We start from the raw sequence: 27,501 nt of genomic DNA, 5'->3' as shown, positions 1-27,501 counted from the left end.
GCCCTCCACCATTACATTTAAAACAGACGTGCACAGGGCCACTAGAGCAATGTCCTATGTGAGCCCCTTTTGTTTCTTGCTCACACACGTTAGCAGCAGCTCCCCTTTCCCCAAATCTCCCTGCAGTCACTAATCAGAGGATTGTCTGGGGACCTGCTCATGAGCAACCTGAGCTTCTCCTAAAGCAACCGTGTTGATATCAGGTGGGATATTTCCCAGGGATTGCTTTGCTGCTAAATGATGAACTAGCACTCAGCTGAGCCCTCAAGGGTTAACACGTTGTTAATGTAGACTCACACTCCACAGGGCAGTACCAATGGAGGGAGGAGACACAACAGAGGTATGGCAGCAGCTGCAAACACTTCCCTGTGGAAACTGAACGTGATGATGAACCCACGCTATCCCACTAGAGCGTACCACTCCATCCTCTGGATGGCGCATGCACAGGTGCTGACTTTCCAAAGTGCTGGGGGGTGCTCAACCCCAGGCCTGCCTCCATTCCACCCCTTCTCCCAAGGCCCTACCCTGCATCTTCCTGCCCCTGCTCCATCCCCTCCCCCAAGTGTGCCACGTCCTCTCTGCCCCCTCGCCCCCAGCCTCCTGAATGCTGTGAAACGGCTGATTGCGGTGGGTGGGAGGTGTGGAGAGGGAGTGGGGAGGTGCTGATCTGCGAGGCCCGCTGGCAGGCAGGAGGCGCTGGGGGTGGGGGTTGGAGGCATTATAACCAAACATTATGCAACATTAAACGAGAATGTTCTCTAATAGAACAGCGACATAACAAAACAACATTAACCAGGACAATGTTAAGGGAGGAGTTGCTGTACTTACCTCTGACTTTAAGGTCCCTCTGCCCGCACACATCCCTTGAGTTGTGGCCTGCACTGTTCTGTTGCACTTTGCTGTTTTTGTTTCATGACTGGGTTAATGAAAAGGTTCTTTGTAATTAGATAATTGTTTTTAATATGTTTAATAATTGAAACAAAACTGAAAAATGACAGTTGAAGGTTCATTTGTTTGTTGCATGATAGATTGTTTACTAATAAAAGACTTTAACACTTTATTCATATGGAGTCCACATTTCATATCACAGAGAAAAGTTTGTGCTAATTCACAAGATTTTACAAACATAGGCAAAGACACGAGGTACATAGCGACTACCACAATGTTATACTGCCACTCCTATAACACTGAACTGAAGAAAAACACTCTGCTACCCCTCCATGGGTTAAAAGCTGGGTTTAAGTCTCAGCTACACAACGTTAGGCCTGAGACTTAAAATAAGAGTAATAGGCATCCTAGTTAATATTACCCTGGCTGTCTGCGTTTTGTATTGGACATCATGCTGGCTGCCACTCAAACCTCTGAGCAAATCTCTTCACCTCAGCCCAGGAGCGGCTCCAGGCACCAATACGCCAAGCGGGTGCTTGGGGCGGCAAGCCGCAGGGGGCGCTCTGCTGGTCGCCGCGAGGGCGGCAGGCAGGTTGCCTTTGGTGTCATTCCTGTGGAGGGTCTGCTGGTCCCGCGGCTTCGGCGGACCTCCTGCAGGCGCGCCGCCGAATCCATGGGACCGGGGACCTCCCGCAGGCGTGCCGCCGAAGGCAGCCTGCCTGCCGTGTTTGGGGCGGCAAAATACCTAGAGATGCCCCTGCGTCAGCCTCCACCTATCGCTAAGACTTTCTCCTTACTCTTGAAAATACTGTGAACAATACAACATGCTGCTATGTTCTTTGGGGTTTTTTATGCTGCTTCCAACCTATTCCACATCAAGCACCATCTCCCTTTCAAACATACAGATGCACCCTCCATTGTCATTTTGCAGCTACTGAGGCGGCGGTTAAACAGTTTCTTCCTTCTAATCAAGTGGCCTGTGAATGGTTGTATTAACTAGGGAAGCAGAGGATAATCCTGGATCCTCCCAGGTTAACCAGAGCAATGTTCACATGAGGCAAATGCTTCTTTCCCCACTAATTTAAATAGAGCTGAGTTCCGAAAGATCCTAATATCGTGGACCCTTCCAGACCACTCAGCCTTTGTTTGTAAGCCTGCAGTGGGGGTCGACAAATCCATGGAGCACCATGAAGAAATTTTGTTAATGAGTTCTGAGCCCTGATACGAGGGTGGCGGGGCAAATAGTAGGCACATCGGTCGCCTCAGTTGTCCCAGTACAGTTTGAGAATTCCATACATGCAAAACCATCAGTCTCCTGAGCGTTACCAAACTTTATAACCCAGAGCAACAGTACCTTATCCATGGCATTACACACATGCTTGACAGTGGCCCCAACAGTCAGTCAGTCTACCCATGGCGACTTGGTTGGCTAAAGAACTGGTAAAAGTTCCTGATTGCAGTTACAGCCAGCTTCTCCATGGGTATGGGGCACTGCATTTTGCTAAGTTGTCATTGTAGCTCTGGGATTAGTTCAGCATGTATCTCCAAAATGGTTTTCTTTGCCATCCTGTAATTCTTGTCTCTGCTGGTCATCCCAGGTCTGCAGAACTATCCTTTTCTATCAATCCATACTGGTTTCCTGAGTCCAGAAACTGCTTCTGTAGTAGCTGTTGCTAGGTGTCCTCTTCTTCCTTGTCCTCACCTTGCTTCCTCCGCCACCATTGAAGCACCTGCTGCTGCCTGAGGAGCTGCCACTGCAGCCACATCATCTGCTTGGTGGAGGGGTGGGCAAAGTCTAAAACCACATAGCTATATTAACCATAAGTCCATTCAATTCTTCATTAGCTGTGCACTTTAGTAACTTGATTAACAGTTTCCTGCATGCTTTAATATGACTTTTTTTCCCCCAAAGGTTCTTGACTTGGGCAAATAGAAACATTATTTTTGGTGACACTCAAATGCATTTTTCCTGCAAAAATTGCAGCTTTAAACTCTCAGATTCTTTGCCCTTAACTCTTTTAAAAAGCAGATTTTTTTTTATCCCACAGAAAGTAGAGAACAATTGCTTGACCGGTGCACTGCAGCATACAGTAGTGGTATAACTATGGTTTTGCAATGCTAGCCCCCTCTGTGCCCAGTCAGGTGACCCACTCCAGTAACCAGAGAATACCATAACCATAAGTCAAGTATTGTAACCAAGATGCCAAGCTATTCACTCTTCTGTGCTACATAGAGCTTTTCCTCAGTAGTTTCATATTGTAAGTTGATTTCCTTGGATAGCTTCAAAGCCTTTTCCCTCTCCTACCCTAGGAATTGAGGATCATGCATGTAAAAATGAGGGCAAGGAAGTGGTGTAGACTTAAGGCTGATTCTGCATGAAGGCTAGTTGAGTGCTTCACCATCAGAGCATAGTGTGTAATGTAGCTAAATGTATATGTTAGCTCAAATTTAGCAAACATTTATTTACAAATGTAGGAGAAAAACCTGAATAATTGTTGGAGGGGCTGGTAGCACTGCCTGTTAAGGTTGCCTGACAATTCCTATTATATTGTTGGACTAACTGTATAATATAAACCTGTAGTCCCAGGGAGAATTGTTTTTCTTCTCTTTGCTCTGTTAAAGGCTGGAGGAAACAATATGTAGATCTGGTTTAGTTGTTTAGTTCTAGAAGTTGGATTTGAATTACATCTTTTGAGGTTCAAGTTTGATATCTTTAATTCTAAAATGGCTTTGTTCCTGAAGGTGCAGAAATCATTCCAATTTTTACTTTACTTTATTTTTCCCAGCGGTTCACTAATTATACTTTACATTGAATTTAAAACAAACTGTAAGTGCCGCTTTGGGTTGCCTGTTGCATCGGAACACAAATTATTGATGTTAATAGTGCACAGCTTGTTGCTGCTTGACAACAGAGTCATTAAAGCAAAAAAGAACAAGAGGTTTGTGACAAAGTGAACTCTCAAAAAAATAGATCACTGTATCTTGGATTGGTAATTCTGCATCTGATTTCTTCTCAAATTGTAAATTTAACTTTTTCCTCTAAGGGCGGGAGACTGTAGAGATTACAACAATGCCTATTAGTACATTAATTTAATTAAAGCTGTAGATAGGGTTGCCAACTTTCTAATCACACAAAACCAAACACCCCTACCCCGGCCCTTCTCTGAGGCCCCATCCACCGCTCACTCCATGTTTTCTAAAGGCAACACCTTTTTGTACACGGTGGAAATTTTAGTTTACTACTTTAGCTCTAAGGCGACTGGCTTAAGAAAGTCTGAACAAACTTTCAACTTGCTAGCTAAAGTACTTGTAAGATTTTGAATTTGTTAATGACATTAGTATTTAAAGGAATATTTTCAGGTACTTTAGACCTACGATTTATTATGCAGTAATTTTTTTATTTAAAAAGACCTAACTATAGGAAAAGTTAAAAATGTCAGTGAAGTCTTCAGTTTAAATCAGTACAAATATAAATGCTTATAATTCTCTGTAAATTCATGTAGCAATCAATATCCCCTTACAGTGTTGGCAACCTCATGTTGCAGTAGTATGGTGATGTATGAGAATCTGAAAGTGAAATTGGCTAGAACAGTGGTTCTCAAACTTCCTTGCACCGTGACCCCCTTCTGACAACAAAAATTACTACATGACGCAGGGCGGAGTGGAGCCCGAACCCTGCCACCCCAGGCTGAAGCCTTTGGGCTTTGGCTTCAGCCCACCTGGCCCCAGCAAGTCTAATGCTGGCCCTGGCAACCCCATTAAAATAGTTGTGACCCAGTTTTGAGAACTGCTGGGCTAGAATTAAAAGTGAATGAGAGAGCCTATCTGAACCATGGTTTAAGTTGGAAGAACATTTAAACGGAGTTCAAGCATGATCCAAAACTCAACAGTCTCGTTTCAAGCTCTGTCTTGTCTTTGTCTTTATCTGCAGTGAATAAGATTCAAAAGGTAAACTGTCTAAGGAACAATTTGGTGTGTTTAGCTTTAAAAAAAGTTAATTACAAATATAATTTTCATATCTATTTTAAGCACTAGAGTGTCATTAATATTTTTAGTCTCAGATCTGAATAATTTTCTGTTTTCTTGTAATGCTATAGTACCTGCTTCAGGCTTTCAAATCTTGATTTGGAAACAGTTTGGATAAAAAGCTCCATTGTTGATTCATTTAAAAGGAACAGATTGTTGTTTTGTTAAATGAAACAAGAATTAGAAAGGCCAGGTGTGTCTTTCATATGGATAGTACAGAAAACTACATTCCTCTGAGGTCTGGAGTCAATAAATTCTGCACCAGTGCCAAAAAAAAGTTCTGCTGGATAGAGGTAGAAGTGATTATTTTCAGGTCTGATCTTTTTAACCATTGGGGTTGGAAATGAATACTTTACAGTTGCAAAAAGCAACTAAATAGGACTAAATGATAAACAGTCATTATTACCTTGACAGCACAAGCATAACTACTAGACTGCACTTTAATGTTTTTTGGGAGATGAGGTGTGGTGTCTGAAGAGATGGGTGTACCTTGATGGTTCATGCAGTCATTATCTTTGACTGTTATCCTTCTGGGAGACAGAAGGTCTAGCTATCCATGACAGCTGCAATTTCTTCTCTTGGGCTCAGTCTCAACACCTGTTTAGATGTGTTTAGGCCAGTCTACACTTAAATCTTTTGCCAGTATAGTAAGGTTGGTTAGGAATGTGATTTCTAATGACATTTCTATATTAGCACAAGTCCTGATATGGATGCAGTTATATTAGCAAAAAAGTGCTTTTGCCAATATAGCTTATTTCACTCAGCAAACCAGTATAATAACCAAACTGTTTTGGCTGGTATAAGCTGTGCCTACACTAGGAAAAGGTTTTGCAAGTATAACTATACTAGAAGCCTTTCCTAGTGTAACCTGGGACTTAGAAAATACAGGAAAAGGACACAACCTTTATTCCCTATCCTAACCTTCAGAAAAAAATCCCAGTGAGACATTACGTACATAGGAAGGTCTGTGTCCACCTTTCTCTCCTTACTTCCTTCAGTTTGCTCTGTTGCAGTGAGGGCCAGATTTCTTCTTATTTCCCCTACTCATCTTTCCTCATCTTTAGGTTTTTCTAGGTTATTTCAAGCAGAGCCTTCTGTTGGCGGTAGCATTTCATGCCAGTTAGTCCTCACTAATAGTGACAGGAAAGAAATCTCTGCCAGAGATGGTTCATGGGGTAAAATTGATCTAAATGAAAACTCAATGAATGACTACTACTTTAAAAAAAAAAAGGGGGGGGGGAAAGGGGGAAAAAAGTGAAAGCTCTGTTTCACTTTAAAGTGCAACTAGTTTAGTTTTCTTGAAATTGGTTAGCTTTATCCTACAGGCTTGGACTTGCTTCTATTCCGTGTCAGTAGTATATTAGTGATTATAACCCACTCTACTCTTCCTGAAACACAGTAATCCAACTTTTTAAGTCTGTAAAAATAGAAACATCATAGCTAACTCTTAACTAGGGGTGTGCATGTGTATTTGTGAAATTGGTACCACAAGCATTTCAATTTCACTGGTATAGTTTAAAAAAAAAAATTAAACTTTCTCCTTTAACTCTTCACTAGACTAATCATATATTTTAAAAATGTCTTCAGTGAATTCATACTTTGAATGAAAGATTTATGTTTTGAACATTCAGATTTATTATAGTGTGTAGGAAAGGCAGTCCCAGTGTATTACTGCAGTCTGTAAATATCAGGAATGGTTGTGGAAAAACCCTGAGATCTGTGAGAGCACTGCAATGTGAAGGAATGACCTTAGTTTGAGCTACAAGGATTTCAGCAGCCAACAGGAAATGATGAAATGAGCTCTCAGAGAATTCTGCTTGTGGAACTGGAGGTCATACAGAGCTGTGTAGGGAAAAGTCAGGTACTGAAGCTGGTCTGTGAAGTTATGCAACTGAACTTGGCATCTGGAAGAAAAATGTGAGTTACTTAAGGTGTATATTTTATTAAGGTAGACCTTATGCAAACTGCATGTTTAATGAATTGTTAAACAGCTTTAATTTTTTCCAGAGCCCTACTAGGTTCGGCTGCTTAGTACAAATAGTTGGAAACTATTTTGGCTGAACTGGTATTTAGCTAGCAGCTTGGGGGAAAAAAAATAGTGAATGAGTTTGGTAAAATGATACCCTACCTTATTAAGAGAAGGTATTAGCTAAAATCCATGGAAACATTCTTTCACTTGATCAGTATGGCGATCATATTACTTGTGGTAGAGATTATGGATTTATGCTTTTGCTTAGCATTGTTTCTGGGTTTTTTTGTAAGTACTTTACAGATAGGTGCTTATATTTTGTGATATATGCTCTGTCAGATTCCTGAATACCTTGCTTGATAGCTTATCTTGAAAGAGTTTTCATCTCTGGGGCAATACCTTTATTACGATTTTCCAGTTTCCCTCTATAATCATAGAATCTTGGTGTATTCATGTAATTCTTGCAGCTAGGGAAGCAGTTACTTTGCCAAGATTGCTGTAAATGCTGTTTCATGCCTTTCTGCTAGAGAATACACAAAATTCATGTCCAATTCTTATTCTACCATCTTTACTATTTACCCCTGCTCCCTGCCCAACAAAAACAAACCAAAAACTCAACCTTCCAGGGGCTAACAACATAACTTTGTCATGCTTCCAAATACTACTGGCTGTTGTGGAAGTCATACTACTACTTTCAAATCTGAGTTTCCTACATGGCAAGATGGAGTAAAGCACTGAGCAAACAGTTTTTAATATTTAGCCTGCATAAATGTTGGTGTAAGTACAGACTTATCTTGAATTAAGATTTTTGCTGTAAGAAGGTTTCATATGTGGGCATCTGTGTAGCTTACCATCCTTTCAGTTACCCCAGTTAAATCAATAGTTCGGCTATTTCTCAGTGTCATGCATAACAGGCGATATGGGACAAAGATTACAGTGATACACTTCCAGGTTTCTATACTTCTGTAAATGAATAGATTTAAGATATAGTATAATTATTTATACTTAGCAAGATTTTCAATAATAGTTTCTGTTTGCACTGTTAAAATGACTCTGCTACAGAGAAGTTTAATGTTAATATTTGGAACACCAAATAGATTTCATTTCTTTCAATAACAAGTTGCTTGAAAGAATTGCTGGCCATTGCATGCTTTTCAAAGGTAACCTGATTGGGTGGGGTGGGGAAGAAATAGTCTTGTACCTCTTTTTGCTGCTTTATGGCATAAATGTAGCCTGAAAGATTTCAATCACAAGAGCTCTGCTTGGTTTTTGATGTTAGAAATTAAGGTCAGTCAGGTTGGAAGACTTTGATAGAAGAAGCAGTGAAATGGGTGACATCACAAGAGCCAAGGAAGTGAAAGTTGGGCAATTGAAATGGGAAGGGGTTTTTCCATCAGACTGAACTTTCTTTAAACATGTGTTTAGCTTCAATAACTAACAGTTTAAATAAAAGAAGCCTTCACTAAAGATTCAACTAAGTACCTTCAATTAAGGTACTAAAACTCAAATTGTCCCTGAGACCTTCCCAGTAATTCTTCAGCAAAAACAAGGAAGGACAGTTGATATACCTGTTATTTCTAAAGTAAACAAGCAGTTGGAAATAGCTTTAAACTTTCTTGTTGCTTGTGTTTCAGATTACTGAAACGGAGAAATGACTACAATTTCAAATTACTAAATTATTTAGGATGTTTGTTTCACTTATTTACATTTCACTCAGGTTGGTCAAAAATGTTTGTTTACTTTTTCTTTCTAGCTCTTTTGCATTAGTTGCAATATTAGTGTTTGAAACCAAAACGGTCATTTTGAAAATTAAAAATTATATTACAGGGAGTCTTGTAAAAAGCCTTAGTTTAAAAATGTACATTTCTGTTTTGTTTATATTTAATATTTTGGACCTAATTACCCAACAAATTGGCTGTATATTTTCATGGTTCCTATTACAGCAGCCGAGGAGAATTGCTGTCAGGGTGGGAGAGCTGGTTGTCTCCTAATCCCCCCGACTTCATCCTGTTACTCGTGTTTAGGGTTTCCAACTGTCTAATTGCACAAACTCAAACACCCTTGCTCTACCCCTTTCACGCCCCTTCTGCGAGGCACCGTCCCCACTCATTCGCTCTTCCCCATCTTCACTGACTTCTACTGGGCTGAAGCAGGGGGTTGAGATGCGGGGGGGGGCGGGGGTGGGTGCAGGCTCTGGGCTATGAGGTGGGGCCGAGGCATTCAAAATGTGGGAGCTGGTTCCGGGCTGAGCCTGAGGCAGGGTGGTTGGGGTGCCGGAGAGGGTGTGGGCTCTGGGAGGGAGTTTGGGTGCAGGTTCTGGGCTGGGGCAGAGGGTTGGGTTGTGGGAGAGGGTGAGGGGGGCAGCGCTTACTAGGGGTGGTTCCCAAAAGTGACCGGCACATCCCTCTGGTAGCGGCTCGGGGGGTGGAGAGAAAGCAGGGAGCTCTGCGCACTGCCGCTGCCCGCAGGCACTGCCCCCGCAGCTCCCATTGGCTGCAGTCGGTGCTCAGGGCAGGGGCAGCGCGCAGAAACCCCCTGTTTCCCCCCCCCCACCCCCCAGGGGCTGCAGGGATGGTGCTGGCCACTTCCGGGAGCGGCAAAGGCAGGCAGGAAGCCTGCCTGAGCCCCACTACGCTGCCGGACTGTTAGCACCCAAAATCTCTCAGTTTGGCTGCAGTAGCCTCTGGGAGATAGGGCCTGATTCCGGGAGACTCATGGCAAAACCAGGAGGGTTGGCAACCGTACTCCTGTTGTATTTGTCAGGAGGTTTGATACTTCTTTCTGTATTCTGTGGACCATAATGAACGTCTTAATTCAAAAGCAAATATTGTCCACAGCAGGAGTTGAACCCACCACATAGTAACTGCTCTTACTAATCTTGCTCAAGAAGGTGTCTTTCCATAAACCCCGTATCTAGAGAAATGTGGAGCATGGGCTAGCTTGATGGTGGCAGTGGGTAAGTCTACACTGCAGTGTAAGCTCAGAAGTCAAACTCTGGATCAAGTGTAATGCCATTTCTGTCAATGCACAAATCATGCTAACTGAGGGCTTGGACTCAGGTTCCCAAGAATCCTACAGGTATGGAAGGTCTGAGCCTGAGGTACGCCTGACCCAAGTTCAGGAATTATTGCTTTGCAGTGTATATGTGGCCACACTGGACTTGTGCTCTGGAAGTCCTCCAAAAGTATCCCACAAACCCAGGGGCTGATTTTCTTTGTCCTCTGGATAGTCAGGTTTGGTGGACAGTCAGGTTTTCCCAAACTGCACCACAAACAAAGGGCTAGAGTGGCCCCTTTTTGGGAGGGCTCTAGGAATTCTGGGATATGGGTGGTTGGACTCAGTCCTGCAGAATGCAGTGTAGAGCCTGGAGCATCAAGTTGTGACCCAGGGTTCAACAATTCCTAACCTGGGGTTACAAATGAGTGTAGACACTCAAGCCCTAGGTTAACAAACCCAGCAAACTCAAATTCTGCAAACTGCAAACTCAAATTCTACTAACCCTGGGTTTACATTACAGTGTAGACCTACTCAGCGTTGCTCTTGGTCCCCACTCTCTGGATTGTGTGCAGTCTGTGATAGCAGCTTAGTAAAGACTTCAACTTTTACTCTACATTTTTTTTTACCCTTCTGTTCCTTTTTTCTAAAATATTAAGCTTTTTTTCCTAGAAACTGAAACTAGAAGGAAGCAGTTACATATAGGATGTAGACTTGATTGTGTGAATGCTGGAATATGAAACTTCAGGTAATGGACTCTTAGGGGTAGCACTGCTTTTTGTTAACGTTCAGGCTTCAGAGAGCTTCTAGAGGCTGCTGCGTCACACTTACCATACTGTAGCTTGCCTTTGCTAAGTTATTCTTGTTCATTAGTTGGCAAACAGACTGTAGCACAGTTTCTGTGCCTTTGAAAGGATTCAAAAACATAGAATCACTTCAAAATACTTTTGAACCAAAGACTTGGGAAAAGTTTCTTTGTATTGACAAAATTAGTAAGTCTCGGACTACCTTAAATCAAGTTAGCCATGAAATGTTCTATATTAAGTTGAAGTATGCTAGAAATTGTGCTTGATGAAACCTGAAAAAAATATTTGGGTCATCAATGGCAAATGTATTAAGAAAATTATTTTTAAGCAGCTTCCTAGGAATGTTACTTTTATACACTAATCAAATAAAATGGAAACACTTGTTTGGTCCAACGCTATACATACATTTTCCTGAAAGTAAACTACTCTTTACATATGGTTTATCTGTCCTTTTTTCCTGGCCACTGCATTATGTACTATGTAGACATCAACATTCAGTATTCTTCGAAGAAGCATGACCAGTAAGTGGACTCTAGTGGTGAGACACTCCACCAGACTTCATAATTACTAGGAATTTGAGTTTGCATTTCTAGAAACTATTTGATAGAGAAATCAAAGATGGAAAACTTCTCTCTCTCTCCCAGTACTTGGTTGATACCTGTGTGTGTGTTGATATACGTAGAACTAAAAAGTAATTAAGTTTAGATTTTGGAATTTTGCAGACAATCTATAGTGACATTTTGTACCCATAAACAAGAACACTTCTCATTTAGTAGTTGGATAGTCTTGATTCAATACTGAGTGTTAAGTGACTTTGCATCATGGATTGTTCTGCAGTGGAATCCTTGAGGGCCTCTCAGTAATGCTTTCGCTAAGAACTGCTGTTTTGACAAGAAGCATTATTGATCAGGGAACCAGGCTGTAGTACTGGACTTTTAGATAGCAAACATACTTCAGGGAGTTAATGTATCTGCTTTTAAAGATAACAAATACAGCCTTTTGTAATATGGTAAAAGTAACTTAGGTTTCAACCTTTTAATTTAATTTTACTTCCAATATTTACCTGACTGCTGTCTCCTCATATGAAGAATCGGATTCTGCTTGTTAACTACAGAGATTTTGTAAAGCAGTGTTTCTCAACCTTTTTGATACCAGGGACCAGCTTGCTGCCTTCCTAAACTGTGTCAAGGAGATCTCAGGGACTGGGCCAGGTACATGGACTACACTGAGAAACACTGGCTTAAAGAAGGGGTTGGCAACCTGTGGCACGGGTGCCGAAGGCGGCACACAAGCTGATTTTCAGTGGCACTCACACTGCCCAGGTCCTGACCACCAGTCCAGGGGGCTCTGCATTTTAATTTAATTTTAAATGAAGCTTCTTAAACATTTTAAAAACCTTATTTACTTTACATACAGCAATAGTTTAGTTATATATTATAGACTTATAGAAAGAGACCTTCTAAAAACGTTAAAATGTATTACTGGCACGCGGAACCTTAAATTAGAGTGAATAAATGAAAATTCAGCACACCACTTCTGAAAGGTTGCCGACCCCTGGGCTTAAAGGAATGGTGGGAAGGCGGTGTTAACTATTCTCAAATATCTTATTGGCCTGAAAGACACACTAGCACAGCGTTATCCTAATGTGGCCACTGTGGCTTTTCTTGTGACCACAGCCTCCTGGTCTGTGATTGGGGGTGGAGGGGAAAAGCAGTGCGGCTTCCCCCCCCCACAATTGCTCAGGATACACTGCCATCAGCTGAATGAAGAGATTTCTAATGAAGTGCCTTCTAAAAATTCCTACGTCCATGATTGCCTGTTTAGGTAATCGCTTTAGGCCTCGATCCTGCAGTGTACAATGCCTGGGTAGATTCTTTGCCCACACAGAACCCCTTTAGATACAGAGTGGCTCCATGCGGGTTCGCCAGGCTGCCTATGCTTTGTATATTGAAGAATCAGAGCCTTAATTTTGTAAAAGAATCGTTTTACTTAAGCTTAGTACCAAAGAGACACAATCTAGCCATACAGCTTTTAGCAAGAGAATAAACACAGTGAATATTTTTATACATATTTGTATGTAATGTACTACTCTGTACATACATTTCTATGGGATTTTATATTTGTAAATTATGCTCTGGAGTTGTACTTTATTTATAATGTGTTTGACATTTGGGAAAGTTTATTTTGCCCTTCCTTTCCCTCACCCTCATTCCCTTCCTCCTTTTTTTATTGTAGTGTATGAAGGAAACTTTTCAAAGTGAACAAAATTTTGGGGAATAAAATATTTACAGTTTTAAAAAAAAAAACAGCTGAGGATTAAACAAAGACTGTGAATGGCTTGCCAACTACAAAACCAGTTTCTCCTCTCTTGGTTTTCACACCTTAGCTGCTAGAAGAGGGCCTCATCCTCCCTGATTGAACTAACCTTGTTATCTCTAGCCTGTTTCTTGCTTGCTTCTATATACCTGTCCCTGGAAATTTCTACTACATGCATCCGACGAAGTGGGTATTCACCCACGAAAGCTCATGCTCCAAAATGTCTGTTAATCTATAAGGTGCCACAAGACTCTTTGCTCCCTTGGAGCTGTTTGCTGGGGTTGCCAGCAGGGTTCCCCTCCACCCCCCTGAATACACCTGGGGCACAGCGCTGTAGGAGCAGGCAGCCAGTGAGTTCCCCACCTTCCTGGCGTGGTGGGGCTCGGGCTTTGGGCTTCAGCCCTGGAGTGCTAGGCTCTGGCTGTGGGGCTTCGGGCTCTACCCCCAGACTCTGGATGTGCGGCGACAAGTCCCAGACTCCAGCCGCGTGGCTTTGGGCTCTGTTCCTGGGCCCCGTTCCTTGGGCTTCAGGCTCTGGCCCACAGCTGCCTCCCTCAGCCACCCATCCATCCCCATCACCTCAGGCCCCCCCTGCCTTCCCTGATCCCCCCAACCAGGGCTTAATTTGTTCCCAGGCTTGCCAGGGCTGAGTAGTCTGCTGTGAAAAGTGATGCTTTGTATGTTTAATATCACTTTTTACAACTAACATACTAGCTAGCTGTAAATAAATGACAATGATTTGGATGTGTATATGTGCATATTTATTTTTCCTAAAGCTTATTAAGTATTCTAGGAAAATGTGAGTGGCCACCAGCAAGAGGCCACCAGGTAATTTGTCCTGAGAGCCCATGCACTAGCAATCCAGGTTCAGTTGTGGTTCAGCTAATGAGTCTGACCTTTGCAGACAGCACTGCATCCATTTGTTATGTTGCCATCAGTCAGCCATGGAAATTAATTTTCCATAAAATATCAACCTATCTCCTAATAGATCTACAATTGTTGCACCTAGGTCAGATGTTGTAGCAAGCAGCATTGTAACTGTACATAAATATGCATACTTGAGTTTTTCTTTACATGTGACAGAAATATCCCTTGCACTGTAAAGTGAGAAAATTGAGCTCATTTGCTACTTTACAATGCTATAATCCTTGGTGTGTTTGCTCTAAATAGCTCTAATTCAGGGATGGGCAAACTTTTTGGCCTGAAGGTCACATCTGGGTATAGAAATTGTATGGTGGGCAGTGAATGCTCATGAAATTGCGGTTTGGGGTGCAGGGGGGATGAGGACTCCAGCTGGGGGTACAGGTTCTGGGGTGGGGTTGGGGGATTTGGGGTGCAGGAGGGTGCTCCGAGCTGGGACTGAGGGGTTCAGATGGGAGATTAGGGCTGGGGTTGGGAAGCAGGGGGGGAGCTCGGGGTGCAGGCTCTGGATGGTGCTTACTGGAAGCAGTGGCATGTCCCCCCTCTGGCTCCTACGCGCAGGCACGGCCAGGCAGCTCTCCACACTGCCCCGTCTGCAGGCACCGTCCCCGCAGTTTCCATTGGCTGCAGTTCCTAGCCAATGGGCGCTGCGGAGGGGGGGGAGGAGGGCGCTTGGGGCAGGGGCAGCATGCAGAGCCCCCTGGCTGCCCCTACGCATAGGAGCTGGAGTGGGGGACATGCTGCTGTTTCCAGGAGTTGTGCAGAGCAGCAGCACGTGCTCACGGAACAGCCCCTAACCCTGCTCCCGTGCTGGAGTGCTGAAGCGGGGCAAGCTAAGTTTCCCTGTAAGGTGCACAGTTGCACAGCAGCCTATTTAGCTCTGCGCAGGCGCTTAGGGAACCCTCCCGGGGACCTGCTGGGAGAGGAGTGCACCTCCCCCGACCCCTCCGCACGGCACACGCTGGGGGAGGGGTGGCTATCCTTCAGCCCCAGTCCCAGAGCTCCTGTGTCAGGGACATGTGCCTCCCCCCCAAGCTCAGGTGCTGCTGTGGGAAGAGAGCACTTGGGGGAGTCCTCTCTCTCCGCTGTAGCGCTGGAGCACCCTCCTGCACCCCAAACTCCTCATTCCCGGCCCCACCCCAGAGCCTGTACTCCTAGCCAGAGCCCTCACCCTCTGCACCCAACCCTCTGCCCCAGCCCTGAACCCCTCATGCCCGGCCCCACCCCAGAGCCTGCACCGCCAGCTGGAGCCCTCACACCCCTCATGGTGTCACACATCACCTCCATATTGGTGCACATAACAAAATTCATTCTGCACATGGGTGGTAAAAATTAGAGGGAACACTGGAAGCCCCCGTCCCTGCTCCCCGTCGGGAGCTCGAGGGCTGGATTAAAAGTTCTGACGAGCCAGATGCGGCACACGGACCATAGTTTGCCCACACCTGCTCTAACTGCACAGAAAACTATGTAGGTATCTCTTTGGGATTTAATTTACAATGAATATCTTGTCATAATCTGTCAGCTAAAATATAAACAAATTTGACGTCTGCTGCAAAATACTGAGGCTTGTGTTTTCATGGAATTGTGATATAGAAGTAGAGGATATGGTCCAAGTTTAGTACAATGAAACTACTTCTCAGTTGACTTGTTTTCATCAGTGATGAGGCAGATTTGTTTCAACAACTTCCGCTGATCATATTTGTAGATGAATAGGAAGTGGTTGGAGGTGATGCTCATGAGTCAGAATTGCTGCAGTGAAGGAAGTGCAGAGGAAAGAAAAGACGTGCAGAGACAGAGAACAGAAACGAGGAGGATGGGAAAGGAAGAGAGCAGAAATGGTGACTTAAAAGGAAATACTTTTTCTCACTGACAATATGGTACTGAACAAATAACTAATTAGTTCAGTTACTATATAAAGGCCATAGCCTACCCTTGATTTTTGTACAAATCTCCAATTGACATTGGTGGCTGTCCTGGTATGTATTGAGAATAATATGGAGTCCAAATGTATAACCTGGCACACAGCTGGCAAAGTTAAAAATGGAATTGAGCCTTCTCCCCAGTACTTAGCATTTTTATGCTACTTTGTACATTCGCTGTACTACTCTCATTGACTTCAGTTGCAGAAGCATTAAGCATTTGCAAACCTGACCCATGTGTCTAAAGTTGGGCACCCATAAAATAAGCAACGAACAGTTAGTGGCCACCTATGAAAATTTTGGCATCAGTAATTTCCCAGCATCACATAGGAACTATATGGCAGGATTCAGTTCTCCAGAGTATCATTCAAGTGCTTAAAGCATAAGAGGATCCTTTCTCTTCCTGTAATCCTCCGCTCCATTCACTACACACATTCCAACTTCTGCAAAAAAGGAGGCAGGGGTCTTACGGACAACAGCTTCATTCACTATGCAACCCAGTTCATTTCCTGAGCGCTGTGCATCCAGGACATTGAATGAGGCAGAGAAAAAAACCCATTGATCATATAATTAGACTGTGTCATAATGCATAAGCACAAGGGGTCTGAATTACATTTGCACAGTTAACCTTCATTCTGGCACTTTCTAACTTTTGAGTGTTTGACTTTTGCAACCTTAATGCTCTTGTAATATTGTTTTTTGGATGTAAATTAAAAAAAACAAAACCAACTCTGAAGATACCATTTCAATCACGTTAACTCCACACATGAGTCATCAGCAGTATTGGATCCTTTAGATCTATTGCACAGACCTCTACCACTTCAACTACAGAGGTAACTGATATCAGTAGTAGGCTGTTACCCTTTGTGGACTAGTAACAAGAGGGGGAATGAGAGACAATTTGTCAGTGGGTTTCATAGCTGTTTGCTAGACAGCAAAGGAATGTTCAGACTTGGAATCTTGGTTCTGTTTCTGGGTTCTGGAACAGAACGTGCAGTTGCGGGCTAGATCTTTCTTGCCCAGTCCACCCCAAATGCTCTCTCTGTCCCCTAATATTTACTCCCAACAGTTTATGCCTTTGTGCCATCTCCCTGCCCTGTTCCTCCCCCATCCCTTGACTTATCCCTCTGAATTCCAATCAGGTTGTTACCTCCTTGTGGATACCAGCAGGGGAGAATTGAAAGCACAGGAGAGATGGGATCCCTGCACTTAATTCCTGCTCCTGTTGCCACAGAGGCCCCTCACTGCCTGGAGAAGCTCCTGGGCTGGAGCATGCCCATTACACACAGAATCTTCGGACAATTTAGCTAATACGCTCTAACAAGCCTCTACTAACTGTGCATACTGCATTCCCCCCCCCCCCCCCACTTCCCCAAGGCCTATAATTTAGCCAAATTTGGATGGATTTTCACTGAGAAGACAAGATTCTCTGCCAAGTTTCTAGTCCCTGCTCCAAATCAGAGGGATTAGAGTTTTTCAGTGAAACAGTTGTAAGAATTTTTTTTTAACATAGGCAAAACTTATTTTTCCTTAATCTCATTCCGAGAAACAGCTGAAATGTTTAAATAAATAAATTTGCATCAGGCAAACACCCACCAGGAGACATTTCAGCCTGAATGGTTGAAGTTTGGCATTTATAAACAACTAAAACAGAGTCTTTATAATGGGAAGTTTTAGGCAACTTAACTGTTGGTGTTGCGATCAGCTCCAGTTATGACACGTCATTTTGGCTGCTGATATTGGGAACCTTATGGACAACATTGACAGAAAATGGACATGAATCTGATCAGTACTACTGCTAATTGGGAAAACTATGAATAGCAAAGGTAGTTAAGGCGTAGAGCAGTAAAAACTCTTTTACAGCATCGAGAAGTTTGGAATAAATATAGAGTGGTGGTGGGCAACCTGCAGCCCACGGGCTGAATGCGGCCCATCAAGGTAATCCGCTAGCGGGCTGCCAGACCATTCGTTTACGTTTGCATGGCTGCCCGCAGCTCCCAGTGGCTGCGGTTCGCTATTCCTGGCCAATGGGAGCTGTGGGAAACAACGCGGGCCTGGCCACAGATTCCGCACCGCTTTCCGTAGCTCCCTTTGGCCGGGAACGGCAAACTGTGGCCACTGGAAACTACAGGCGGCCATGCAATTGTAAACAAATGGTCTGGTGGCCCGCCAGTGGATTACCCTGATGGGCTGCAGGTTGCCCACCACTGGTATAGAGTAATGGATCCTTAGCTTTTGTATACAGAGTCCACAGATCCATTAACTCTGTCTGCATGAAGCTGCGTAGGCAGAGATAGACCTTTTAGTCACTGATTGCGAGATATGCTGAAGAGCCTACCAGTTTTCATTCTGCCTCCATAGCTGCAGGACTGTTTACCACAGTTTTTGTTGCAGAGCAAAAACATTTTGTATAAATTAGCCTTCTATAGTTTCTGGTCCTTTCCTACATTGAGAATTTAAGGGTCTGGTTCTTGTCTATGGCCGAGACTCCGAGACACTGGTGATTGTTCTCAGCCCCTGCACACTCAAATATGCAGCATGGAAGAGAAAGGGAAGAAAAAGGGGAAAAGCACAGATGTATGCTGTTTGCTCCAGCCCATTTGGAATGCCTAGATGGGTTAGATGGCCTGTGCCTGCTAACAGTGGGAGGAAGGGGGAGGGTGGGGACAACCCCAGAACAGCTTGAGTCTTGTGTCCCCCACCCCCCTTTCTGGCAGTTGTTGTCCCCTTCTCTCCCCCCCCCCCACCACCAAAGAAGCAGCACCTCAGTGCAGCTGCCTTAACTCCCAACTGTTCTGGTCCTGCCTCTGCATCTCCCTGCCTGGCGCAGCTGCTCCGCAGGGAGGGGGCTGGGCTGACCACACCATGTGACAGAACAATCAGGCGGTGGGGGGACACGTGACCCTGCATGTCTCCCCATGCTTCACCATCATGGGTATCTGCATATTCTGTGATCAGGAACTCTTCACATCACAGTAGAGGCAGCTGGGGCAAAGACCTTCGTGGAGTCCCTCTCTTGAACTAGGATCAGCAAACACAGACCCAGAACAGCAAGAACACTGGATCCTGGAGCAGATTTCAGAGCTGACACCCAGGGGAAAAATTGGAACATGACCTCTCGAAAGAATGGGACAAGCTACCCTTTCATGGTGATGCATGTGTATGTGGCTACAACTGTGGTCCAGATTCTTATGTCCATGCTCCCTACTCCTTAGAAGTGCTTGAGGTGGGAGAGGGCTGAAGGGGACATAGGAGAAGTAGTCAAGGAGCATGGAGCACAGATATTCCCCCTTCTCTAAGGAATTTTCTCAACAGAGAAAATTGACAGACAGAGGGTGCCTCAGTCTGTCCACAGCCCCCTTCCGCTGGGGCTTCCCTTCCAGCACTCAGTCCCAGGGTATGCTCTCCCCTTTCAGGGCCCGAGCCTGATCCCTCTGAGAGGCTTTGTCATCACCAGCCTCAGTTAATTGTAGGGTTCAGAAGAGTGTTCATTTTTCAAATTTAGTATCATGGACCTGTATCTGGCATAGCAATTTTTTTCTAGCAGTGTCCCCCATTGTGGGAAGGGTCAGATCTAGGGAATTGGATTGCTTCCTCTTCAGTTAAGGGATTCCAGGAAGAGATTCTTCTTGTCATACCAGATGGCAAGAATCCCTGGGGCAAACTAGAAAGGGAAAACAAGAGGGAGGTTCAGTGTCCAGTCCCCACAGTCATCTGGCTTGCTTGCTTTCCCAGGTTCTCACAGGACAAAAATAAAGAAAATCAATTTATTCTTATCTGAATACTGGTGACATCGTAGTAGAATTTCTAGAAGCCTCCTTGACCCGTCACTAGCTTCGAGCACTCAGTAGCTGACCTCCAGTGAGCTGCTGCACACCATCTAACCATCATTTTGCTGGTCATTCCACCTCTTTTTCCATGGAAACTTGCTTGAGGTTATTTACATCTCTATGCTTGATGCAATCAAAATACATAAGTTTGCCCATGTTGATTTCTGACAGCGGGGTCTGCTTCTCTCCAGTAATGTTTATAGCAAAAACATTTGTTTTTTTCCATCAAAGGGAGATGCAAAAGTCTTCACAACACCAATCTCAGAGGTTTCAGTTTTCTTCTTGTTAGCAGCATTCATTTCTCATGATTCACATCCATATATTGCTATGGAAAAGTTTCACCAGTAGAACCTTCGTATATTTGGAGATGCCATGTTTTTTCCAAACTTTTGTAAGGGAGGGCATGGCTGAGTGAGCCATTTTTAGTCATCCAGTTTCTCTGAAACAGCCTCCTTTGTTGATTATGGCTATGTATTGGATATGTAAAAAAGGCTGTACTACTCAGGAAATCCAGGAACAGACCCTAAACTCTTTCATCTATGTCTGAGTGTTCTGATGCTTGATTTTTTTCCAAGGAGGGGCAGGTCTAAGAAGGAAGCACAAATCCACATCTTACAGGCACAAGAGTCACTTGGTATCTTTCAGGAATGGGGACAACTTTCAGATTCAGAACAGAACCCACAGGAGGGGAAGCAGGAAAAACACTTTGTTATTCAAATCCATGTCTAAGAAGGCAGTTACCAGTTTAGGTCTATCTCCTGAGGAAACTTCTAAGGCCAGGTCTACCCATATAATTACATTGGTATAATTACATTGCTCAGGGGCTTAACAAATCCACGCCCCTGAGTAACACAATTATACGGAGTTAACCCTTGGGTCAGCAGGAGGGCTTCTCTTGTGCAAGTGGATTAACTATGCCAACAGGAGAAGCTCTCCCCTCGGTGTACTATTGTCTTCATTGAAGTGCTACAGTGGTACCATTGCACCGTGACATTTTAAGTGTAGACCTGCTCTTAGAAAGACAAAGGAGGAACTGGATCAGAAGAGCAGCAACACCGTTCAAAAGTACTGTTCCTCAGGATCCCAAACTGAACCTCACATTTGTCTCAGGATGGCCTTGACTGATGTGATCAAGGAAGAACGGGGGTCATCAGGGAAAACTGAGAGATTAAACAAGGTGGCTAAGAATTGCTTCAGTATGCACCAGTCTGAATCAAATTTTGTTTCTCTTCCTGAGGTCAATGTGACACTGCATATGTAGGTGTATAAACATTCCACTACCCCAATATAAGTTATACAGTCTCTCAACTAGGTTGCATATCACTGTTCATAAAATTGCATTTCTGTTTCCTTGGATTATTATTACATGACTTTTCCACATCCGTCAGTTGGTCTGTTTCTCTGCTACCTTTGGATCCCAGCGCTTCCAATAGTTTGTTCTCCTTTGGCCTTGCCCTAGGCCCCAGGGTTATGAAGGTATTAGCTGTTTTGGTACCTGCCCTCAGGCAGGAAGGGGTCACCTCTAGCCAAGACCATGACATGTCTACACAACTATTGTTACTCATGTTAGTGAAATTAAGGCTAGCACAGATATACCTACCCATGCTGCAGCCACACCTTTACTTGCAGTGAGACATACCCACAGTCTTTCTCTTTGATGCTGATTGATAGACCACTTGCTGAGAGCAATAGCAGCCTCCTACACACCATATGATGGAGTCTGGTGGGCCTAGGGTGACCAGATAGCAAGTGTGAAAAATTGGGAGGGGTGGGGGGTAATAGGAGCCCATATTAACAAAAAAAAAAAAGCCCCACATATCAGGACTGTCCCTATAAAATTGGGACATCTGGTCACCCTAGGTGGGCTGCCACCTGGTCATCCACACACATCTACCCAAAACCTTAGGGCTAGTCTACACTGGCACAGCCACGGCAGCACTTTAACGTGACTTGTGTAGTCGTGGCAGAGTGCTGGGAGAAAGCTCTCGCAGTGCTCTTAAAAAAACCAATCTCCACTAGGGGCATAGCTACCAGTTCTGGGGATGTGGCTCCCAGTGCTGGTACACTGTCTGCACTGGTGCTTTACAGCGCTGAAGCTTGTTGCGCTCAGGGTTTTTTTCCACACCCCTAGCGAGAAAGTTGCAGCGCTGTAAAGTGCCAGTGTAGACAAGCCCTTACAAGCTGGGCATTCAGACATCGGCAGATGCTGCCTGTGGTAAGAGGGTACTCCACCCTGTGGTCTCCCAGTAGTAAAGGAATTTAAAAACCCTTTATATAGTTCTGTTTGAATTGAACCCTCCCTAAAGGCAAATTGCTTTAGAAAATCTAATGGTTAGTGGATCTGTGGCCCCTATAAACAGAATAGGAAGACTTATTCTGATTTACCAAAATTTTCCTTTCTAGGTTACAGTAGCACCAGGGCCAGCTCCAGACCCCAGCGCGCCAAGCGCATGCTTGGGGCCGCGGGAGGGCGGCAGGCGGCTCCGGTGGACCTCCCGCAGGCATGCCTGTGGAGGGTCCGCTGGTCCCGTGGCTTCGGTGGAGCATCCGCAGTCGTGCCTGCGGGAGGTCCACCGGAGCCGCGGGACCGGCGACCGCCAGAGCGCCCCCCGCGGCGTGCCGCCCTGCTTGGGGCGGCACAATTCCTAGAGCTGCTCCTGGTAGCCACAGTCTAATCCTTCCTTGCTTTTGGAGTATTTCTTTAGCCAGTAGGTTAAGAAGTTCTTTGGTTCCTTCAAATTGGTTCATAAAGTTATGATGTGTAGTAAGTGTGACGTGGGGTGCTTGGGATAGTCCTCACTGGAAATACTAAGGTCAGGGCAGGCTGCAAAAAGGAGAGCAGATATTCCCAAGACTGGTGGGTAACACTGAAGTTAAACTCCCCAACCAGTCACAAACTGTGCTTCTGATCCCCACGCTGGTTATCAAGAAGCGTGCCCAAAAAAAAAAAAAAAAAAGGAATCACATAGCCCCCTTATTGCATTTCAGTTCTCTGGCTCTGAATCAGGACCTAGTCCAATATAGTGAGAAACTGTTTTAAAACTCTACTCACTATACAAAATGTTCTTCTGACCCACCAAGGAGCCAGCCACATTGCCTGGTCAATATTAGGTTTGATCTTACCTAAAATACCACTCTGCCAGCCAATCCTTTAGTGTCTAAAACTAAAGTTTTATTATAAAGAAAAAAGAACAAGAAAAGAGTTGTTAACAGTAAATCAGTCACGTACATACAAAGACTTCAGAGTCCATACATCAGGTTCTTAGCAGTATTGGTGAGTTTGCTGGCTTGAAAGTGCCTCTTGAACACAGCCACAGCTTGGATGGGTTCATTCAGTCCTTTGTTCAGAGCTTCGTTTGTAGAAAAAGTTTCTCCAGAGGTAAGAAGCAGGAGTGAAGATGCAATGGAGATGATGCAGCTGCCCTTTATATTCCTTTTACCGTTTGGCTTGTATTTCCTGTGTCCCAGTCACAAGCTTCACAGCACATGGGCATGGAAGAACCTTAGAGTTCTGTTCATAAGCATACCACATGCCTTGCTGACCCAGAAGTGTTCCTTCATAGTTCCTTTCAATGGGTTCATTGTGCACCTGATATCCCTTGATGGGCCATCAAGCCAGCTTAGTGTTGATGCCATTCTGTCTGGGGATATCACCCAGAAACCCAGCACAAAGATTAGAAATACAGATATGCCATACATATCTATAACTCTTAATACAAAGGTGATACAAACATATAAACAAGATTATCATATTTAGCAAATTATAACATTTTTGTAGATACCTTACATGGCATATCTGGTCAGATTCCTTGCAATATTATAATATTGGCGTTAACAATATCATAAAGTGTCTCCCATATTTCATAGTGTCACAGTAAGAATTCAGTTTATTGCATTATAAGCTCATTAGAAAGTTTCAGTCTGCAGTGGATATTAGCCTTTGGAAGCTCTCTCAGCTGGTGGACTCTTCATTGTCGCTGGCTGCTCTTTTTGCTGTCAGTGACTGACTGACTGGTCTGATTCTGCTTGTGTAGTAAAACGCAGGCTGAGAGCCCATTAGTTAATGCATCTGTGGATCTTGTAGTTCAGAGGAAATTTTCAGTAAGTCAGAACAAAATGTCCTTATTTCCCATCAGTGCCATAAGAACTAATGGAAAAATTAAACAACTTGTTTAAGTCAAAGTTTAGTGTAAAATAAGGAGACGCATGGAGTCATTGTCACTTTTCATCACATTCTTAAACTGGATATTAAGAATAATAGATGAATTGGAGGGTATGACATAAGATTTAGAGTTAAGCGTCTTTGTTTATGTAGATGACATCATACAACTGGCAGACGTGAATTAATAATACTCTTTGCTACCTTGGAAAATTGGTGTAGTCAAATTGTACTTATAGTAAATGCCAAGATGACAAAGTGGTTGCATCTTGGGAAAGGGACAATAGATAGTATTGAAATGTAGCAGCAGTGAAGTTATGGAACAAGTGGAATCTTGTGTGTATCTAGAAAGCTTGATCAGTGCTGATGATTCCACCAAGGATTAGGTTGAAAGGAGATGTACCTTAGCTATGAGTGCTGTAAGAAGTTGACAAAATTATCATCTGATAAATTTTCACTTTGGTACAAAACAATAATTTTATCAAACCAGTTTACTTAACAGTCTTACTCTGTGGTCAGGAAGCAGCTGCAGTAAATGAGAGGGGAAAAAGGTTGGAAGCAGTGGAGATAAGGTTTGTACGTTTGTGTGTTTTGAAAGATGGCCGGTGTAAAGTGGAATTATTTTTAAGACCAATTAAGTAAGAAACAGAAATCAGGGTATGGGTTTGGCTACAATTGAGAAAATTACGGTGGTGGGGACACTACAGAAGACAGACGATAGCATCCCAAAGAAAATAATGTAAGCACAGCCAAGGTTAGTCTGACATAAAGGCAACCACTGACTAGGTGGTAGGTTGCTGAATGCAAAGACATGACCAGACTGGACTTTATGTAGGAGCAAACGATGGCGACACTGTGACTGCTCCCTGTGACAAAAAAGATTCTGTGGGATGAAAGAGCGTATCCATCAGGCACAAGTCTTAGGAAGGGAGCGTATCCTGAAAGATACGGAGGATTTGAGAATTTTCATTCCTACTAGCCAGAGACAGATCCAACAGATGAAGTGCCAGAAAAAGATTCCGAGGCTAGCACCTTTCCATGAGCTGGGGACTCTGATTTTTAACTTTGAAAATGGGAAATCCGTGTCCTTTTTTGCTGGACAATCTCTTAGACTCTGCCTTCTGGTACAGTTGATGAAAAGTTGATGATTTTGCATAGATTTTTCAATCTTTTCCCTTTTGGTAATCTGGAATGACAGAATAAAAATTGGGCATAAAATATTTACATTTCCCTCCCTTTTTTGGTTAATAAACTAAAAGTATGAAAGACAAAGTTCAGATTTTTCTCTTGTGCAAACTTTTAAAATTCCTAGGGGGTGGAGGGAAGAACCAAGCCCTAAAGACAAATGTGTTTAAAGGACTGGCTGTTCTAATAAATGTATTTCAACAGGACAGTATGACTCATTGTTGCTTAATGCTGGTATGTCATTATTCAGTTTATTTTTAAATAGTGCTGTACAACCAGAGTTTCTGTGCTAGTTGTTGCCATGACTTCATAATATTTCCCTTAATATGCTTGTTCATACTTTCTCATAGCATAGTATCTGGCATGTATAAATCTTACAATTAATCAGAATTTCCTGAATCATAGTTATTTTCTTGCTTTTATAGAAAAAGAATTTTCTGTTTTAGGCAGTATTATTTAAAAAAACAAACACACACCTGTTCTCTGTATCTATTCAGAAAATATTGTTCCATTGTAGCCTTGGTCTCTTCCAGTTTTCCAACTAGGTTGTCAGCTTAAATGGTCCTAAAGTAACATACTCTGAACTTTTTAAATTGAAGGTGAATTGACATTACACCATTACTACAGAACCTTTTTTTCCAGTTTTAACATTAGTGATCAGTAAAATAGAATTATTTTAAAAAGCCTTTGTTTGGTTTCCTCAAATCCACAGCAAACTCTAATGCTCATTATATGAAGGTTTTATTTTAAAAACACTAAATAGGTTATTTAATGACTTAGGTAATGAAATGGAGCAAAATTTTAAAATGACACCAAGCTGGGAGGAGTTGCAGTTGATAAGAGGATATAGGATTAGAATTTGAAAGGATCTTGACAAATTGGAGAACTGGTGTGTACTCACTCAACAAGATGAAATGCAATAAAGATAATTGCAAAAATTAAATGCACAAATGCAAAATGAAGAATAATTGGCTAGGTGGTACTGTAGAAAAGGATGTGGGAGTTGTAGTGGATCACAAATGGAATGTGAGCCAATAATTTGATGCAGTTGTATAGGAGGATACTATCATTCTGGGCTGTATTAAAAGGAGTGTCCTATGTAAGACAAGGAAGGTAATTGTCCCACTCTCAGCACTGGTGAGGCTTCAGCTGGAGTATTGTGTCAAGTATTGGCTGCCACATGTCAAGAGAGATGTGGACAAATTGGAGAGAACCCAGAGGAGAGCAACAAAAATGATAGAAGGTTTAGAAAACCTGACCTATGAGGGAAGGTTTAAAAAAAGAAAAAGGAAAAAAAGAGGCACATTTAGCTTTGAGAAAAGACGACTGACTGGGGAGCTGATAACAGTCTTTAACATATCTGAATGCTGTTACAAAGAGGAGGGGTGACAAGTTCTCCCAATTTTCTGAAGACAGGACAGAAAGTAATGGGCTTAATCTGCAGCAAAGGAGATTGAGGTTAGATATTAGAAAAATCTTGCTTAAAGATAGTTATGTACTGGAATACGTTTGCACAGGATGTTACCAGTGTGCATGTAAATAATGGGTATAGATACATGTTAGGGGTGCAGTACTTTCAGTAGTTGTACTGCAACATCAGTGACAGAACTTCAAGGGAATATTGAATTTGAAATAGGTATTTTTAGCTTGCAGTTAAGTGAACACTTGTGGAAAATAAGTGGACTTTTACCTGAAGGCACTTGTTCACCTCTTGGCAGAATGATTCCTTCTATTACTACCCTTTTTTTTTTCTTTAAGGGAATTTTAGTTAAATACTTTTGCATGGTGTCTTACTATTTAAAAAAAAACTAACAATACAATCTATATTTTAGTGACATTGACGTATTCTGTGTTTATCTCATGAACAAGTAATTGTCAATCCATAACAAAACTCCATTGTAACTGCAGTATAGTAAAGATGACACAAGACTTGAAACTGTTTTTCTTTGTCTTTCATGCAATCCCAGATTACCATACTGTTGTCGCAGTCCATTACGGTTTGGACTGACAAAATACATTGCTCTGAAACATATCCAAACTTTTCTCCAAAACCTCTCTAGATAAATATTTTCTACATAATTAACACAGCTTCATGCCAGGACATTTTTTTGTTTGATTCTGTATACTAGAGATTTGTCCCCACTTCTGTTACATTTGATTTAGGGAACTGTTAGCTGCATTGTCCATCCAAGTGGTACAGTAAATATTTACTATTTAATTTGGTTAGCATTGTTTGAAAAACTCAGCACTTTTTTCTCCCAGTGCGCTTACATATGCAGATAACACTGTGCAAAAGTTTTTTTTTAATGTGGAAAAACTAATAACAGTTAACAAATTATATTTTAGGTGGCAATAATAGTAAACAATCCCCGATAAGTATGATATTGCCCTCATGGTGTTATATTTAGACTCTAACTAGGAAAAAGGTGTGTGGTGGTGGTGGTTTTTTATATATGTGGTTATGATCAACCCTGATTAATTTAGCTTA

At 43.0% G+C, this 27,501-nt stretch overlaps 1 protein-coding gene across 5 annotated transcripts in view; it reads left to right on the top strand.

Moving 5' to 3' along the window:
- The window catches only part of PACSIN2 (protein kinase C and casein kinase substrate in neurons 2), a 138,123-nt gene that overhangs the window by 43,194 nt on the left and 67,428 nt on the right, over positions 1–27,501 (top strand). The window contains exon 1 of one of the 5 annotated variants that reach the window (XM_044994488.1): positions 6,751–6,831. The exons of the other annotated variants lie outside the window; for them this stretch is intronic. The gene's annotated coding sequence lies outside the window, so the exon portion shown is untranslated. Of the gene's footprint in view, positions 1–6,750; positions 6,832–27,501 lie in introns of those variants that run through there. 5 annotated transcript variants of the gene reach the window in all.

This window comes from Mauremys mutica, chromosome 1, assembly GCF_020497125.1.
Source record: "Mauremys mutica isolate MM-2020 ecotype Southern chromosome 1, ASM2049712v1, whole genome shotgun sequence".
NCBI classification, from domain to species: Eukaryota; Metazoa; Chordata; order Testudines; family Geoemydidae; genus Mauremys; species Mauremys mutica.
Note: the sequence above shows the minus strand (reverse complement) of the source record. Positions and strands in the feature narration are given on the sequence as shown.